The sequence below is a fragment of the Pan paniscus genome, chromosome 6 (assembly GCF_029289425.2).
Source record: "Pan paniscus chromosome 6, NHGRI_mPanPan1-v2.0_pri, whole genome shotgun sequence".
Taxonomy (NCBI): domain Eukaryota; kingdom Metazoa; phylum Chordata; class Mammalia; order Primates; family Hominidae; genus Pan; species Pan paniscus.
The window spans coordinates 116,482,245-116,500,680 of NC_073255.2; the positions used below are offsets into that span (position 1 = coordinate 116,482,245).

Sequence of the window (18,436 nt, forward strand, 5' to 3'; positions counted from 1 at the left end):
TTCTCCTGCCTCAGCCTCCCGAGTAGCTGGGACTACAGGCACCCGCCACCACGCCCAACTAATTTTTTGTATTTTTAGTAGAGATGGGGTTTCACCATGTTAGCCAGGATGGTCTCGATCTCCTGACCTTGTGATCCGTCCGTCTTGGCCTCCCAAAGTGCTGAGATTACAGGCGTGAGCCACCGCGCCCAGCCTCAAGACTTATTTTTTGTAGAAGGCTGGAAAAATACTGATAGCAAACTGGGTTCTCCAAGAAGGGTGGGGTAGAGATTGTCCTGGATGATGGAATATTCAGGTTGCTTAAGGGTTGTCATAGAAACGGTAGCCAAATGATCAATGATTAATGAATTGAAAAGTAATAAAATGCAGCTAAATCAAAGGCAGGCTGGGACCAGGTGTCCACCAATAGGAAAGGCAGACCAAGATCCTGCCCAGCCTCTGGGGGCTTTGACATCAGCTCTCCTTATACAGAAGCTCTCAGAAAGAAAAGATGACTTCCTTTTGAGCACAGATGTTATCATTTATTCTATCAACAAATATCTGGGGCACCTACTTTGTGTCAGCAACTATTCCAGGCACTCGAGATGTAATGGTGAGCAACATAGCAAAGTTCTCCTTTTAAATGGAGATTAATTTCAGTGGGAAGTGTAGATAGAAGGCAAATATATAAACAAGAAAAATGCTGGTGATGTGTTAGGGAGTCACTGGGGAACTACTTTCTGGGGTCACCTTTAAGCTGGGACCTAATGAAGAGAGGGAACCAATCTTGGGTGGAACCTCACAGACAGGGAACAGGAAGTGTGAAGGCCCTAAGGTAGAGCTGAGCTTGGATGTTCAAGAGAAGAAATAGCCAGGTTGGCTGCATTCACAGGAGAGGAGAGGAGTGGATGGGATGAAGAGATTGTAGGATCAGATGACAAAGAGCCTGTGTTGAGATCTCAATGAAATGGGAAGCCTGGAGGTTTTAAGGAGAGGAGTGTGATAATGTGATTAATATTGTAAGCCCACTATTCTTCCTGGTGGATGGAGAATAAACTGTAGAGCATTGTAAAGGGAAGTAGAGAAGACTCATGAGGAGGTTACTGTACTAGTCCAGGTAAGAGGTCATGATGGCTTGGACTAGGGAAGTAGCAGAGGAGACAGAAAAAAAGTGGAAGAATTTAGGATATACTTAGAAGTAGTCATCCTGACTTGTTGATATTTGGAATTTGGGGAGAGAAATAAAATACAATTTTTAAAAACCTAAACTCCAAGTAGGATAAACTGAGAGAGATTCACACCCAGAAATATTACAAACTGTTGAAAACCAAGTAAAGACAGACAATTTTGAAAGCAGCAAGAGAGAAGAGATTCAAGATGTACAAGGAATCCTGAATAAAATTTATAGCTGAATTCTCATCAGAATCTATGGATGCCAGAAGTCAGAGAGATGACACATTCAAAGTGCTGAAAGAAAAAGACTGTCAACCAAGAATCCTATATCTGACAAAGCTATCCTTCAAAAATGAAGGCAAAATTAAGACATTCCAAATAAACAAAAACTGACAATTTAACACTAGTAGATCCGCTCTACAAAAAAATACCAACGGGAGTCCTTCAGGCCAAAGCAAAAGGATACTAGACGGTAACTCAAATCTACTTGAAAAAATAAAGAGCACTGTTAGAGGTAGCTATATATGTAATTATAAAAGTGTAAGTGTATTTTTTTGTTTATAACTCTTTCCTTCTTTTATCTGATTTAAAAGACAACTGTAGGCTGGGCGCGGTGGCTCACGCCTGTAATCCCAACACTTTGGGAGGCCGAGGTGGACAGATCACAAGGTTAGGAATTCAAGACCAGCCTGACCAACATGGGGAAACCCTGTCTCTACTAAAAAACACAAAAATTAGCCAGGTGTGGTGGCGCACGCCTATAATCCCAGCTACTTGGGAGGCTGAGGCAGGAGAATTGGTTGAGCCCAGGAGGCAGAGGTTGCAGTGAGCCGAGATCGCGCCACTGCACTCCAGCCTGGGTGACAGAGTAAGATTCCATCTCAAAAAAAAAAAAAAAAAAAAGACAACTGCATAAAGCAATAATTATAAATTTGCATTGATGGGCATAAATATATAAAGACGCAATTTGTACAACAATAACAGAACATAAAAGTGGAGAGGGGATGGAGCTATGTAAAAACAAATTTTTTGTTACTATTATAATGAAGTTGGTGTTAATCTAGATTCAATCATTATAAATTAAGATGTTAATTGTACCTCAGGCAACCACTAAGAAAAGAACTTGGAAGAATGTATTAAAAGAAACAAGGGAATTAAAATACTACACCACAAAATGCTCATTTAACATGAAAGAAGGCAGTAATGGGAAATAAGGGAACACAAAACACATTAATTAGACAAAAAATAGCAAAATAGCAGATATAGACCCTACTTTTATCAGTAATCACATTAAATGTAAAGGTATTAAACACTCCAATTAAAAGGCAGAACAGGGTTTCACCACTTTTGGCCAAGCTGGTCTCTAACTCCTGACCTCAGGTGGTCCGCCCACCTCGGCCTCCCAAAGTGCTGGGATTACAGGCCTGAGCCACCGCATCTGGCTTTAAACAACAAACTCTTAAATAACCAATGGGTGAAAGAAGAAATCACAAGGGAAATCAGAAAACTTAGAGAGAAATGAAAATGAAAACACAACATACCAAAACTTATGGAACATAGCAAAAGCAGTGCTAAGAGGGAAATGTATAGCTATAAATGCTTACATTAAAAAGAAGAAAGATCTCAAATCAGCAGCCTAAATTTAGAACGTAAAGAACTAGAAAAAGAACAAACTAAACCCAGTGTTAGCAGAAGGAAGAGAATAATAAAGATTAGAGTAAAGGTAAATCAAATAGAAAATAGAAAAACAATAGAGGAAAACAAACACCAAAACTGAAAATTGGTTCTTTGAAAACATTTAACAAAATTGGCAAACTTTTGGCTAGACTGACCAAGAAAAAAGACACAACCTGGCTGGGCGTGGTGGCTCACGCCTGTAATCCCAGCACTTTGAGAGGCCAGGGTGGGCGGATCACTTGAGGTCGGGAGTTCAAGACCAGCCTGGCCAACATGGCAAAACCCCATCTCTACTAAAATTACAAAAATTAGCCGGGCGTGATGGTGCGTGCCTATAATCCCAGCTACTTGGGAGGCTGAGGCAGGAGGATCATTTGAACCCAGGAGGTGGAGGTTGCGGTGAGCCAAGATCACGCCACTGCACTCCAACCTGGGCAACAGAGTAAGACTCCATCTAAAAAAAAAAAAAAAAAAAACAGAACAGGAATAAGCCAGATATTGCTATTCTCATCACCTCTATTTATTACTGCATTGGAGGTTTTAGTCAAGGAACTTAGGCAAGAAAATAAAATAAAATGCACCCAGATTGTAAGGAAGAAGTAAAACATATAAAACATATACTTCTTGTCATATAAAAGTAAAGGAAGTAAAACTATCTTCTTTATAAGATCATAAGGAATCCACAAAAAAACTTACTAGAGCTAATAAATAAGTTTATCAAGGATGCAGAAAATAAGAGCAATATGCCAAAAATCTACTGTATTTCTCCTGTATACGTGATCAATGAACAATCTAAAATTAACTTAAGAAAGCATTTCTATTTGCAACAGTGTCAAAAATTCAAATACCTAGGAATGCATTTATTTATTTATTTATATTTGAGACAGGATCTCACTCTATTGCCCAGGCTGGGGTGCAGTGGTGTGATCATAGCTCACCGAAACCTCGACCTCTTGGGCTCAAGCAATCCTCCTGCCTCAGCCTCCTGAGTAGCTGTGACTACAGGTTTGCACTGCCATGCCTGGCTAACTTTTAAAGATTTTTTTGTAGAGATGGGGTCTTTTTATGTTTCCCAGGCTGGTCTTGAACTCCTGGGTTCCAGCAATCCTGCCTTGGCCTCCCAAAGTGCTAGGATTACAGGAATGAGCCACCACACCTAGTCAGGAATAGATTTAATAAAATTAGGGAAAGATTTGTACTCTGAAATCCATAAAGCATTATTAAAAAGAATTAAAGGCCTAAATAAATGAAAAGTTATCCATGTTTATTTATTAGAAGACTTAAGACTGCTGGTGTGCAGCCTGACCACCAGCAGTGGTGAAACCCCATCTCTACTAAAAAATACAAAAATTAGCCAGGCATGGTGGCACGCGCCTGTAATTCCTGCTACTGGGGAGGCTGTGGCACGATAATTGCTTGAACCCGGGAGGTGAAGGTTGTGGTGAGCCAAGATTGCACCACTGCACTCCAGCCTGGGCAACAGAACAAGACTCTGTCTCAAAGAAAAAAAAAAAAAAAAAGACTGCTGCTGTGAACATTCAGTGGATTAAAAAAAAATGTGTTCAGATGTTGAGTCTGATGACTGCACATATACACACACCAAGAGAGTGTGAAAAAGCTGATTATTCACTGTGATGGTTAATATTGAGTGTCAACTTGATTGGATTGAAGGATGCAAAGTACTGTTCCTGGGTTTATCTGTGAGGGTGTTGCCAAAGGAAATTAACATTTAAGTCGGTGAACTGGGAGAGGCAGACCCACTCTCATTCTGGGTGGACACTATTTAATCAGCTGCCAGCTCAGCTAGGATAAAAGCAGGCAGAAGAACGTGGAAGAACTAGACTGCCTGAGTCTACTGGCCTCCATCTTTCTCCTGTGCTGGCTGCTTCTTGCCCTCGAACATCAGACTCCAAGTTCTCCAGCTTTTGGACTCTTGGACCTACACCAGTGGTTTGCCAGGGGCTCTCGAGTCTTTGGCCACAGACTAAAAGCTGCACTGCCAGTTTCCCTACTTTTGAGGTTTTGGGACTCAGACTGGCTTCCTTGTTCCTCAGTTTGCAGGCAGCCTATGGTGGGACTTCTCCTTGTGATTGTGTAAGTCAATACTCCTTAATAAACTCCCCTTCTATCCTGTGAGTCCTGTTCCTCTAGAGAACCCCGACTAATACACTCACGTAATGAGGATTTCTGAATAGAGCAGGTGGGTCCCAGGAAGGTCCAAAAATGGCTTGAGAGAGCAGGAAAAGAAGTCTGGTTTGGGTTTTTTATGGTAGTTAGGGGACAGGGCCAGAGTGGTGTGAATATGCTGAAAGCCACTGAATTAAACATTTTAAAAGTAAGGTGAATTTGATGGCGTGTAAATTATATCTCAGGTTTTGTTGTTGTTGTTTGTTTTTAAAGACAGACTCTCATTCTGATACCCAGGCTGTAGTGCAGGGATGTGATCAAAGCTCACTGCAGCCTCGAACTCCTGGGCTCAAGGGATCCTTCCACCTCAACCTCCTGAGTAGCTGGGACTACACATGTGCGCCACCACTCCTGGCTAAGTTTTAAAATTTTTTGTAGAGACAGGTCTCTGCCCTGTTGTCCAGGCTGGTCTCGAACTTCCGACCTCAAATTATCTTCCTGCCTGGGCCTCCCAAAGCACTAGGATTACAGGCATGGGCCACTGGACACAGTCTCATTTTTTAAAACAAGGTTTTGGACCAGGTGGGTAGATGCCATTTACTGATGGGGAGTTGGAGTGGGGGCAAAAAGCAGGTTTTGGGATGGGGGAAAATAAAGAGTTCTGTTTTGGACTTAAGTGTGAGAACGTATTTTAGTGTAACTGTCAAGTGGGTAATTGGATTTGGGAAGAGGTCAGGGCTGGAGATAAAAAATGGGTTAGGCTGGGCATAGTGACTCACATCTATAATCCTAGTGCTTTGGGAGGTCAAGGCAGGAGAATCTCTTGAGGCCAGGAGTTCAAGACCAACCTGGGCAACATTTCAAGACCCTGTCTCTACAAAAATACACAAATTAGCTAGGCATGGTGATGCGTGCCTGTAGTCCAGCTACTCAGGAGGCTGAGGCAGGAGGATCACTTGACCCAGGGGGTCAAGGCTGCAGTGAGCTGTGATTACACCACTGCACTCCAGCCTGGATAACAGAGCAAGACTCTGTGTCTAAAACGAATAAAAGATAAATTTTTGAAAATTGGATTAAAAACATAGTCCTTGCTTCTAGGTACTCCCAGCCTCACTACTGTTTGAAAGTAAGTGTACAGAAACAGATATGTTCATCCTTACTTAGACCATTGACTCCTCACTGGTAGGAAGCATATTCATGCATAAGCCAATTTAACTCAACATGCATTATCCTACTGTGTGTAGTGTCTACATGAATGAGACATGGTCTTCACTTCACAGTCTAGTATGAGAGACAGAATGGAGCCAATTAAGCAAATTGCTATATCAGAAAGCCTTCACCTGGCTAAGGCTGAGGGAGGGGCAGTTTCCATAGTGACTTCTTTAATCATCCATAGCTCTACCTTCAGCTACACACCAAACCAGTCAAGAAGAGTTGTTGACCTCAGCCTTGGTGGCTCACAGAGCAGCTGGATGACTCTGTAAGGGGTTGGTATTGAGCAGTCACACAGAAGCAATTTGATTGTTCCTGGGAATTTCAACATGGTAAGAAGCTTGTCAAGGCTGGGATTGTGCAGGTTGGGTTATATGACTTTGGCCTTGATGAACGGCGAGCTTCCCATTGTTTTCTCAAAGAAGCACAAAACAAATTTACCAAGTTGTTTTACTTTTCTCTACAAAGCGATTCTGCTCTCTGTAGTTGTCAGTGCAAATATTCACAGGCACATTTTAAAACCCTGTTCAAGCAGAGATAAATCACAGAAGACTACAGCTGGGGGGCGGGTTGACATTTCCTTGTCACTCATCATCATACACAAGCGATCATGCCCTTCGGGAATAATATGGTCAACCCTGGCTTTCTGTGCTTAAGAGGGTAGCATAGATCATGGAGAGTCTGTGTCTCAGCTCAAGACTCAGATCTTGCAAGAAATATCACACCTATTTATCATCTTTAAAGTATAGTTTATTATGAGACATCATAGATACAATAAACCAAGTATATGCATATGCACAGTAGAAAGAATAATCATAAATGAATATTTGTGTACCAATGACTCAGTTTAAGAAATATTTAGTTAATGCCTATTTTATACCAGGTACTTTGCTGGGAACTTTGTTGAAATCAATGAACAAAAAAGAAAAAGACTCCTCACCTTGTGGATCTAACATTCTGGAGGAAGGAGAATGATGATAACTACTAGACAGATGAGTAAGTAAATTATATAATTTGTTAGAAGATGACAAGTGCTCCGGGAAAGGGGGAATGGAAATGTGGTTGTTGGGGGTTCACAATTTAAGGTAGGGCAATGGAGGAGGCCTCTTTGAGAAGATGACATTTGATCCAAGACTTGACGGAGATAAGAGAATTGGTCACGCATATCATTGCTTGATCAAACTCTATGAGTTCTTCTGTGACTTGCTTTTTTTTTCTTGATATTATGTTTTTGAGATTTCTCCAGGCTGATAATTTTCACTGCTATCTAGTCTTTCCTGACGGCATATATTATGGTTCTCTATCCATTCTCCTACTCAGGGACTGTTGGATGGTGCATATCTACTAATGCAGTGTGCAAGAATTTTCTCTAGGACCAGTGCCTAGGAGTGCAATGGCTGGGTTGAAATCTGACACACTCTGCCTTTTAGTCGGGGAATTTAGACCATTTACATTTATTGTGGCTATTGATTACTGGTTTTGGGCAAATCAATAATGATGTCTTTGTCAAGATGTGTGTTGGCCTTTGATCAAGGCTTGGGTCAGGGTTACAGCTGGATGGGGCAGAGATAGGCTGAGAGAGTTCCTCTCTCAGGTGGTAGGTGGCTGAGGTCAGCTGGCTGGTGGGGGCTGAGGCCCCAGCCAGCAGGCAAGGAAGGTCTGGCTGAGGCCACACAGCCCTACCAGGAAGGAGGCCTGCCAGCTGCCACCTGCCCCAGGGACCTGATAGAGGCTTCCAGGAGGCTTATCCCAGCAAGTGTTCAGTGGCTTCCAGTCTGGGGATAAGTCCTCAACTGAGTGTGGTCTGTCTGCCATCTTTTACTCCACATCTGCACATCTGTCCAGGGACAGTGGAATGACTGAGCAAGCTGTCTGCCCCAAAGGGTGATGGGCTCGAGTGGAGGAACTCTCTGATGTCCTTCCTCAGGGTGCATGCTCTATAGGCCCCGGATCTCCTGCCTGTTCTGAGATGGCCTTGTGTGGTAGGGAGGTCCCAGGAGATGGCCATGCCTAGCATCTTCTCCTTAGGCAAGCAACCCTGAAGTGCAGGACCAGCTCAATTGCTGCAGACAGTGTTCATTTTCCCCAGGGCAGCCCTTCAGCTGGTCCCCAAGCTGCTCGTTAGAAGCAGGGGCCTCTGGTAGAGCTGAGGAATCCAGACGTGGCATAGATGAGGAGGGCATCCCACCCCTAGTGGGCTCTCGGTTTCATTCTGCAGTGGAAAGGGCCACTTTGTTGCAGGTCTCTTTATGGCATGGATGTGGAGGGTAAATTTGAAGCCTCACCAAACAGCTTCCTGCTCCTGGAGCCTGGACCATTCCTTGGGGACCTCCAAGAAGAGTCTGTGCCTGGGGACTGCTCCTCACAGCCCTACCTCCCGTTCTATTTTAGGAATGTCCAGTGCAAAAACAGGGAAATGAAAAAAATAAATGTATATGAGCTTTCAGCTGAGAAGAGGCAGGTGGAGATGTCTCCCAGGAGACTTTCAGGCCAGAGTCTCGAGAATATTCGGACTCACTCCCAGCTGGGGGGAATGTGGAGCATGGACACCACCCCCGTTTAGAGGTGAGGATCCAAGGCCCCAGACTTCTGAAAAAAACGGATGCTCCATCCTGGATCTCTCTGTAGTATTTCTGCATGCTAGCTCTGCACACCTCATTCTCTTAATAATAGGATGTAGTCTATTTTTTACCCCTGAGATGTAATTTAAATATAAATGCAGCATTTGGTCTATGTATACATCAAAGTCTGTATGTGGACCAGTTAACCTGCAAACCTGTGGTGATAGGGACCGCCCCACTGGGAGAACCCAGGGTCCCTTCCTGGCAGCTTAGGCCTACAGGATTCTATTTCCGTCTTCTCTCTGCTGAAACTTGCTCAGCAGACACTGTCCATGCACATGGCTCACCCAGGGCCCTGACCCAGATAGTAGCTAAGCCCTGAGCACATCCGCAGGGAAGCCTGGCTCAGCCATCCGTCACAACCACACAGCTGGTGACAGCCGAGCAGGGGGCGCCCTCATGGCCTGAGAAGGCAGCAGGATGAGGTAGCTAAGTTCTGGGTCTCGTTGCCCTTGCTGTGTGGCCCAGGGCAAGCCACTTTCCCTCTCTGGGCTATCTGGAATGTGGCCTGGAGCTCACGACATCACTCTGTCCTGGAAGCCAGCGATGGGATCTTTACAACAATCCCTCAACAGGATGCTCTAGATGGTGACGGCTGGAATTCATTTTAGTTTTTAAATTTTTATTTATTTTGGCCAGACACTGTGGCTCACACCTGTAATCCCAGTACTCTAGGAGGCCGAGACAAGTGGATCACCTGAGGCCAGGAGTTCAAGACCAGCCTGGCCAGCATGGTGAAACCCCATCTCTACTAAAAATACAAAAATTAGTCAGGCTTGGTGGTGCACACCTGTAATCCCAGCTACTCAGGAGGCGGAGGCAGGAGGATCACTGGAACCCAGGAGGTGAAGGTTGCAGTGAGTCAAGATTGCACCACTGCACTCCAGCCTTGGTGACAGAGTGAGACTCCCTCTTAAAAAAAAAATTATTTATTTTTATTTTTTATAGAGACAGTGTCTCACTTTGCTGCCCAGGCTTGCTTCAAACTCCTAGCCTCAAGCGATCCTCCAGCCTCAGCCTCCCAGTGCGCTGAGATTACAGCTGTGAGCCACTGTGCCTGGCCTGGAATTCACTTTAGCCACACACCTCTGAAAACACAGGCCAGTTTGCTATTCCCCTTTCGCAGATGAGGAAACTGAGGCTCTGGTAAAAGAAAGGACTTGTCTAAGTTCACATGAATAATTAGGTCAAGGGAGGCCCACCTGAGGTCTGGTCCTGGACATGATGTCCTGGGGACATATTTTATGCAGAGACCTGGGGGAAACAGTGCTTAAGACGGGGCATGGGACCTCCCAACACCCCCACAGACAAACTCTCCACCCAGGCACAGGATAGTAGAAAAGTTGTTACTGGAGGCATCTGAGTGCCCCCTGGGAACCTAGGGATAGCCCCCCAGCCATCTGCAGGTGTCCAGGGGTGAGCCATGCTCCTGCTTCCCTCGCTGTCTCCCTCCCTCCCTGCTCTTTCTCTTTCAGCAAATATTTGTTGTTGCTGTTGTGAGCCGCTGCCATGGTTACAGGCATCCCCGGAGCTGAGGGTCCAAGTTGGACTTGAAACCTCTTTAAAAGTCAAGACCACAGGAAACAGCTGCTTCTTAAAACCCCGGTCCTGCAGGTGACCACATCTCATCACCCCAGGCTGTAGGCTCTGTGCCAGCTGAGGGTTTGGGGAAGTGGAAGGGGAATCTTCAGGTTTTCACCAGGCCCAGCAGCCCTGGAGTTGGGGGACAGCCTGAGACCACAAAGACCAGCCTTGGGCAGACACCCCAGCATTCCTCCCTGCCCTGAAGAGGTACCACTCCTGCACAGCAGGGCGCCAGCCTCCAATAACCCCAGGTGACTGAGTTCCCGCAGGGCGCCCCTCCTCACCAGCTGTGCAACCCTGAGTGAGTCGTGGTGGTCTGACGTGTTTGCTCATCTGTGAAATCAGGGCGATGAACCCTTGTGGGCTTATTTTGAGGAGTTAAGCCTTCCAAGCTTAGGTCACGCTTGCTGAGTAGGGCGGTATGGTTGCCGACGGATGGAAAGCCCAGAGGTCTGATGTGGCACCAGCTCCAACAGATGCAAACCCTCAAGTTTGCATTTCTCTGCACAACTTCCTCTTTGGGTGATTGTGAGCTGCTGTTTTCTGCTTGGACCGGGGAGAACAATAGTCTTACACAGCAGAGACTTCTCCTGAGGACTGAAGGAGCTGACCGTATTAGCTATTGGTTGCTACGTAACGAATGACTCCAAAACTTACCAGCTGAAGACAACAAACGTTTAATATCTCACTGTTTCTGTGGGTCAGGAGTCCAGGAGTGGCCTTGCTGGGTAGTTCTGGCTCAGGGGTCTTTCATAAAGTCACAATCAAAATGTTGACCAGGACCAGGAGCATTGGCTCATGCCTGTAATCCCAGCACTTTGGGAGACCGAGGCAGGTGGATCATTTGAGGTCAGGAGTTTGAGACCAGCCTGGCCAACATGGTGAAAACCCATCTCTAAAAAAAAAAAAAAATACAAAAATAAACCAGGCATGGTGGGGCATGCCTGTAGTCCCAGATACTCGGGAGGCTGAGGCATGAGAATTGCTTGAACCTGGGAGGCAGAGGATGCGGTGAGCCAAGATTGTGCCACTGCACTCCAGGCTGAGCGACAGAGTGAGACTCCACTTCAAAAAAAAAAAAAAAGAGTTGGCCAGGGCTGCAGTCCTGAAGACTGGACTGGGTGGGAGGAGCCCTTTCCATGATGGCTTCTGCGCATGGCTGTTGGCAGGAGGCCTCAGTTCCTCACAACGTGGGCCTCTGCAAAGGGTTGCTCACGGCAGTGCGTGGTGGCTCACGCCTGTAATTCCAACACTTTAGGAGGCTGAGGTGAGAGGATCGCTTGAGCTTAGGAGGTCCAGACCAGCCTGGGCAACACAGGGAGACCCTATCTCTACAAAAAGTAAAAAATTATCCAGGCATGGTGGAGCACCTATGGTCCCAGCTATTCAGGAGGCTGAAGTAGGAGGATCGCTTGAGCCCAGAGGTTGAGGCTGCAGTGAGCCATGATTGCACCACTGCACTCCAGCCTGGGCTGCAGAGAAAGACCCTGTCTCTAAAAAAAAAAAAAAAAAAAAAAAAAAAAAAAAAACACAAAGGGCTGCTCATGACAGGGCAGCTGGCTTCCCAGGGTGAGCAATCTGAGAAAGCGTAATGTGGTTTATGACCTAGCCTTTGAAGACATGCCCTCACTTCTACTGTCTTGTACTGGTCACACAGACTAACCTTATTACAATATATGAGAGGCTGTGAATACCAGGTGGCAGAGATGGCTGGGGCCATCTCTGGCCCCCAGTTCCTGCTGTGAGTTTGGCTATCATGGCAAGGAATGGACTCCCCCAGGGCCCAGCATGCAGCATATACTCAGCGTATGGGAGATGACACAGTTATTCTACAGTACACAACCCCAGAACCTAGAATGCCTCAGGGTTGGAGAAGGAAATGCAGGAAAGAGACCAGACCCAGAAGTGGGACCGCAGGCCCCAATGGAGTCACATTTCCTGGACCAGGCAAAGAGACCTGGTGCCCAGCCCTGCTGTGCCAGGTGGAGAAGGGGCAGGAGGAGGACCCCACTGGATACAAGCTTGCAGGAGCCAGGTCACCAGCTCAGAGCCAGGGCAGCCCAGGTCAGTCAATGGCCAGGAATCCAGCTGAACCCTGCACCCTGCCTGTCCCTGCCCCACAGAGCAGGGAGGCATCTGGAGTGGGTGGAGTGGGCCCCCTGGGTGCTCTTGTCCTTGGAGTTCCCCTCTGAAGCTGCCATCACCCTGCGATAATCCAGTCCTGCGTGCTCTGCTCACACGCCCTATGGGGTTTCCTGAGCTATCTGCTGCGCCTTACCGAGTGACTCCTTACTCACCTGGGTTCCCACTGCTTCATTCACCTGCTTTGGAGCGAAGCACTTGGAAGGTGCAAAGAGCCTAGAATGAGATTCTCTCCACGCACCGACTCCCTCCTTCCTGCCACCCAGGAAAATGCTCAAGGGACACAGCCTCAGAGGGGCCTTCCCAGACCTCTTCCTCTCCTGTGCCCCATCCTTCCCTCCCTATTACAGCACCTGCTTTATGATCTCTAGAGCACGATGACTTCCCATCGTCATCTGGTGTGTTTATTATTATTATTATATTTAGAGACAGGGTCTCCCTTTGTATCCCAGGCTGGAGTGCAGTGTCGCAATCATAGCTCACTGCAGCTTTGAACTCCCAGGCTCAAACAATCCTCCCACCTCAGCTTCCCAAATAGCTGGGACCAGAGGTGCACACCACCATATCCAACTAAATTTTTTTTTTTTTGAGATGGAGTCTCAATCTGTCACACTCAGTGGCGCCATCTCAGCTCACTGCAACCTCTGCATCCCAGGTTCAAGTGATTCTCCTGCCTCGGCCTCCCAAGGAGCTGGGATTACAGGCGTATGCTGCTGTGCCCAGTTGATTTTTGTATTTTTAGTAGAGACGGGATTTCACCATGTTGCCCAGGCTGGTCTTGAAAACCCACCTCGGCCTCCCAAAATGCTGGGATTACAGGCGTGAGCCACTGCACCCAGCCAATGTTTTTGTATTTTTTACAGAGCTGGGGTCTCGCTATGTTGGCCAGGCTGGTCTGGAACACCTGGCCTCAAGCACTCTTCCTATGTCGGCCTCCCAAAATGTTGAATGTAAAGAGTGAGCCACCATGCTTGGCATCTAGTGTGTCTCTTGACTGCTTGTGTACTTTTTTTCTTTTTCTTTTTTTCTTTTTTGAGATGAAGTCTCACTCTGTCACCTAGGCTGGAGTCACCTAGGCTGGAGTCACTCTGTCACCTAGGCTGGAGTGCTGTGGCGTGATCTTGGCTCACTACAACCTCCACCTCCCTGGTTCAAGCAATTCCCCTGCCTCAGCCTCCTAAGCAGCTGGGATTACAGGTGCACGCCACCACGCCCAGCTAATTTTTGTACTTTTAGTAGAGATGGGGTTTCTCCGTGTTGGCCAGGCTGGTCTCGAACTCCTGACCTCAGGTGATCCGCCTGCCTCAGCCTCCCAAAGTGCTGGGATTACAGGCGTAAGACACTGCTCCTGGCCTGCTTGTGTATTTTCTGTCCCCATATGTAGGACTGAAAGCAGAGACTGGGTCTGCCTTGTTCATCGTGCACTCCCTGAGCCCAGCCTGGTGCCAGGGCTAAGCAGCTTCTCCCATGAGTATCTAGAGAGTGAGTGAAGGATAATGAAGAAGGGAAGATGACTCCTAGGCCAATCCAGCTGAAACTCACTTTCTAAGCTGGGGGAGCATCTAACAGGCCCGAGGGAGTGACCAGTCTTTTTTACTTTATTTATTTATTCTGATACAAAGTCTCGCTCTGTCGCCAGGCTGGAGTGCAGTGGCACGATCTCAGCTCAATGCAACCTCTGCCTCCCGGGTTCAAGAAATTCTTCTGCCTCAGCCTCCTGAGTAGCTGGGATTCATAGGCATCTGCCACCACACCCAGCTAATTTTTGTATTTTTGGTAGAGACGGGGTTTCACCATGTTGGCCAGGATGGTCTCAATCTCTTGACCTCGTGACCTGCCTGCCTCAGCCTCCCAAAGTGCTGGGATTACAGGGGTGAGCCACCGTGCCCGGCCAGTCTTTTTTATTTTTGAGACAGAATCTTGCTCTGTTGCCCAGGCTGGAGTGCAGTGCTGCGATCTCAGCTCACTAAAACCTCTGCCTCCCGGGTTCAAGCGATTCTCCTGCTTCACCCTCCCGAGTAGCTGGGATTACAGATGCCTGCCACCACACTTAGCTAATTTTTGTATTTTTAGTAGAGACAGGAGTTTCACCATGTTGGCCAGTGATCCGCCCACCTCGGCCTCCCAAAGTACTGGGATTATAGGCATGAGCCACTGCACCCAGCCTGGAGCAGCCATTCTATTTTGAGCCCCAGGCAAGCACAGTCCCTAAGGCTCCAACTCCCCAACACCTGGAGACCAGAGGCCAGGTCAGCTTTTCCAGCTACAGTTTCAGACCCAGACAACATTTCCTTTTCAGCACAAGCATGTCCTCCCCATTTCCATCTCCACTGATCCGGATCAGGCTAGATTCAGAAGCATGCCCAGGTGAAGGCTGAGGGAAGGATGAACCCAATATTAAATTCTAATGAGCTGGGAAGCAAAGGAAAAGATGAGACTGATGCCAGCCCAACTGGAATGTCAATCATGTTTTCTGCAGGAACATGGAAATTTTCACGTCTTTTCTTGGAGTCCTGCTCCAAGAGTGGTTTCCAGGCTATTCTATTGGGTGGATGTGAGTGATTAACTGTAAATATGGGGCAACAACTTGGCTCAGCAAGAAGAAATGAAGGGGCTCCCCTGCCAATGTGGGTGCCACTGCCAGCTGTGTAATTATTAACTGCCTGTTGTGTACTAGCTGCTGTGGGAGGTCCCTGGAAATATCCCAGGACATTGGTCTCTGCTCAGGCTGTGGCCCAATGGTGATGCCCTTTCTTCTCCATCTGTCTGTACTCTGCCCCCATCCTTAGGCCCCAGCTCATCCCTCCTCCTCCAGGCTGACCACCCAGCTGACTTCTCACCCACATTGGCATAGCAATTAATAGCATGTGTGTGCTGGACACTATTGGCCTCCACATTCGCTTTTTTTTTTCTTTTTAAAGTTGGGGTCTCGCTCTGTTGCCCAGGCTGGAGTGCAGTGGTGCAATCATAGCTCACTGATGCCTCCAACTCCTGGGCTCAAGTGATCCTCCTGCCTCAGCCTCCCCAGTGGCTAGGACCACAGGTATGTGCCACCACACCAGTCTAATTTTTATTTTATTTATTCATTTATTTAGAGATGAAGTCTCCCTCTTCTCGCCCAGGCTGGAGTGCAATGGTACAATCTCGGCTCACTGCAACCTCTGCCTCCCAAGTTCCAGCAATTCTCCTGCCTCAGCCTCTGAGTAGCTGGGATTACAGTCATGTGCCACCACACCTGGCTAATTTTTGTATTTTTAGTAGAGATGGTATTTCACCTTGTTGGTCAGGCTGGTCTCAAACTCCTGACCTCAAGTGATTAGCCTGCCTCAGCCTCCCAAAGTGCTGGGATTACAGGCGTAAGCCACTGTGCCCAGCAGCCTGGTCCTTGAAGGCCCTGAGCCGACCCCATGGGAGCATCGGGCGTTCTGTCTTTTGCACCATGAAGCACACTGGCTAAGATCCAGCTATCTAAGTGCAGCTCAGAACAACCTGCCTACAGGTTTCCAGGCCATGCCCTGGGGACTCTGACTCAGGGAATCTGTAAGGGCCCAGGATTCTGCTTTGTTTATGAACTCCAAGATGATTCTGATGCTGATTCACTGCAGCTTTGAACTCCCAGACTCAAGAGATCCTCCCACCTCAGCCTCCCAAATAGCTGAAACCGCAGGCTATGGGGATGACAGCAGATGCTGCTTGGTGAAATACCAAGGCTGCATGGCAACGTGCACTCTTGGAGAGGTTGTCTGCTATGGGACTGAGAGCAGGTGCCCCAGATTGAGGCAGCTTGGGTCAGGCCCCACTCTGTCCCCTCCAGCTGTGTCTCCTTGGGCAATTCAGCGATGAACTCCGGCTCAGTTTACTCATCATACACGGCCTGCAGGACGGATCCGTGCACCTTCCCTTCTCAACCCAGCAACCGGGCAATCTCTAAAGCCCAGATTCAGCCTCCTTCTCCCTATTGGAGGGTCTCCTTGTTTCCACAGTAAGCTCCAGGACCCGGAGTAGGTTGACAATGCTCTATCTGCTCTGGTCTCAGTTTTTGTTCCAGTTAAAGACCAATTTCTTGGTTCCAAAGGCAGCCAAGAGCTATTCTTTGCCTCTTAAATAAGTGGGGCTTCCCATGGGGAATACAGTGCCAGGTACAAGGAAATAAGAGAGGAGGGATTCTAGCCATCTTTAGCTGAGTACTGGCCAGCACATGTATGTGAGAAAATTACTGGCTGGGCGTGGTGGCTCACACCTGTAATCCCAGTACTTTGGGAGGCCAAGGCGGGCGAATCACCTAAGGTCAGGAGTTCGAGACCAGCCTGGCCAACATGGTGAAACCCCGTCTCTACTGAAAATACAAAAATTAGCCAGGCATGGTGGCAGGTGCCTGTAATCCCAGCTACTCAGGAGGCTGAGGCAGGAGAATCATTTGAACCGGGTAGGTGGAGGTTGCAGTGAGCCGAGATCATGCCACTGCACTCTAGCCTGGGCGACAGAGTGAGACTTCTCTCAAAAAAAGAAAAAAAAAAATTACCTGAGGCCAGGGAAAGAATCGCCCAAAAGGATTAGAAAGAAAAATTCAAGGAGCTCACGCAGGAATGGGAATAGTTTCTGTTCCCTCCAGCCAGAGTAGAAATCCTCATAATTCACAGGGTATCAGGGAGAATATTCAGAAGGGTCTTGCCTCAGTAGTGGGGGAAAATTAACCCCAGACTAAACACTTCTCTGGTTCTACCTACCAAATCTTAAAGAGTAAGCCCTGAAAGGATGAGATTGTTAGGGAAGCAAGAGCCTCAGAGAGCCAGAGTAGCGCCATTTTAAGTTCAGCTCCATCTTGAGACTAACAAGGTACATTCCTTGCCAGTTACAACCCACGGTCATAAGATGTTTACAGCTAAGAAAGCAGATTAGTAATGCCTGCAAGGACAAATACCTACAACAACAGAAAGTCCTGATGTCCCAATACCCATAACAATACATGCTTTCAAAATAATTATAGTTATGCTTTAATGTACTTACCCGCTAAAATGTCAAGGATAATTTTCTTTAAATCAATAGAATAATACATTTTGTCATGCTGTCTGCCCGCCCACATGTAGACATGGCTTGCTTTAGTCTTTACATAGATAAGACTTCTATATAAGAAAAACTTAAAACAAGGACAGTGCATTCCTTCTCTTGCTTCCTGAGGACGCCCTACTCCCTAAGGAAGTAGGTTTCAATAAACTCTCTCTTTTCACAGCACTCTGCGACTTGCCTTGAATTCTTTCCTATGTGAGATCCAAGAACCCTCTCTTAGGGTCCGGATTGAGACCCTTTTTCTGGTAACAAAATGGTTTCCAAACTACTTATTTATTTATTTGAGATGAGGTCTTGCTCTGTCACCCAGCCTGGAGTGCAGTGGCATGATCACAGGTCACTGCAGCCTCAACCTCCCAGGCTCCAGTGATTCTCTGGCCTCAACTTCCCGAGTAGCTGGGACTACAGGCATGCAACCACCATGCCTGGCTAAGTTTTTGTATATATATATGATCCACCCACCTCAGCCTCCCAAAGTGCTAGGACTATAGGAATGAGCCACCATGCAGAGCCCCCAAACTACTTAAAGATATCCCCAAATAAAACAGAACATTTGTGGTAATACAAAATTACCCAGAACCCAGTGAGGGAAAATTCACAATGTCAGGCACCCAGTCAAAAATGACCAGACATTCAAAGAAGCAGAGAAATACAACCAAAAATGAGGAGAAAAAGCAACCAATTAATGCTGAGCCAGAATTTGTAGAATGGCCAGAAAAGGTCATATTCCATGTGTTCAAGAAGCTGGAGAAAAGATTGAGCATTTTAGGTAGAGATATGGGTGATATACCCAAAAAAGGTCCAGATTGTACTTCTAGGTATAACAATAACAAGGTCTGAGGTGAGCCATTAGT

General features: G+C 46.9%; 1 long non-coding RNA gene across 1 annotated transcript; it reads left to right on the plus strand.

The window, feature by feature from the left end:
* Positions 1–7,051: 7,051 nt before the first annotated feature.
* On the plus strand, positions 7,052–17,747 carry LOC129398184 (uncharacterized). The gene is made up of 2 exons (XR_008625914.1): positions 7,052–7,164; positions 10,265–17,747. It is a non-coding gene; the product is annotated as an uncharacterized LOC129398184 (long non-coding RNA).
* The last annotated feature ends 689 nt before the right edge of the window (positions 17,748–18,436 follow it).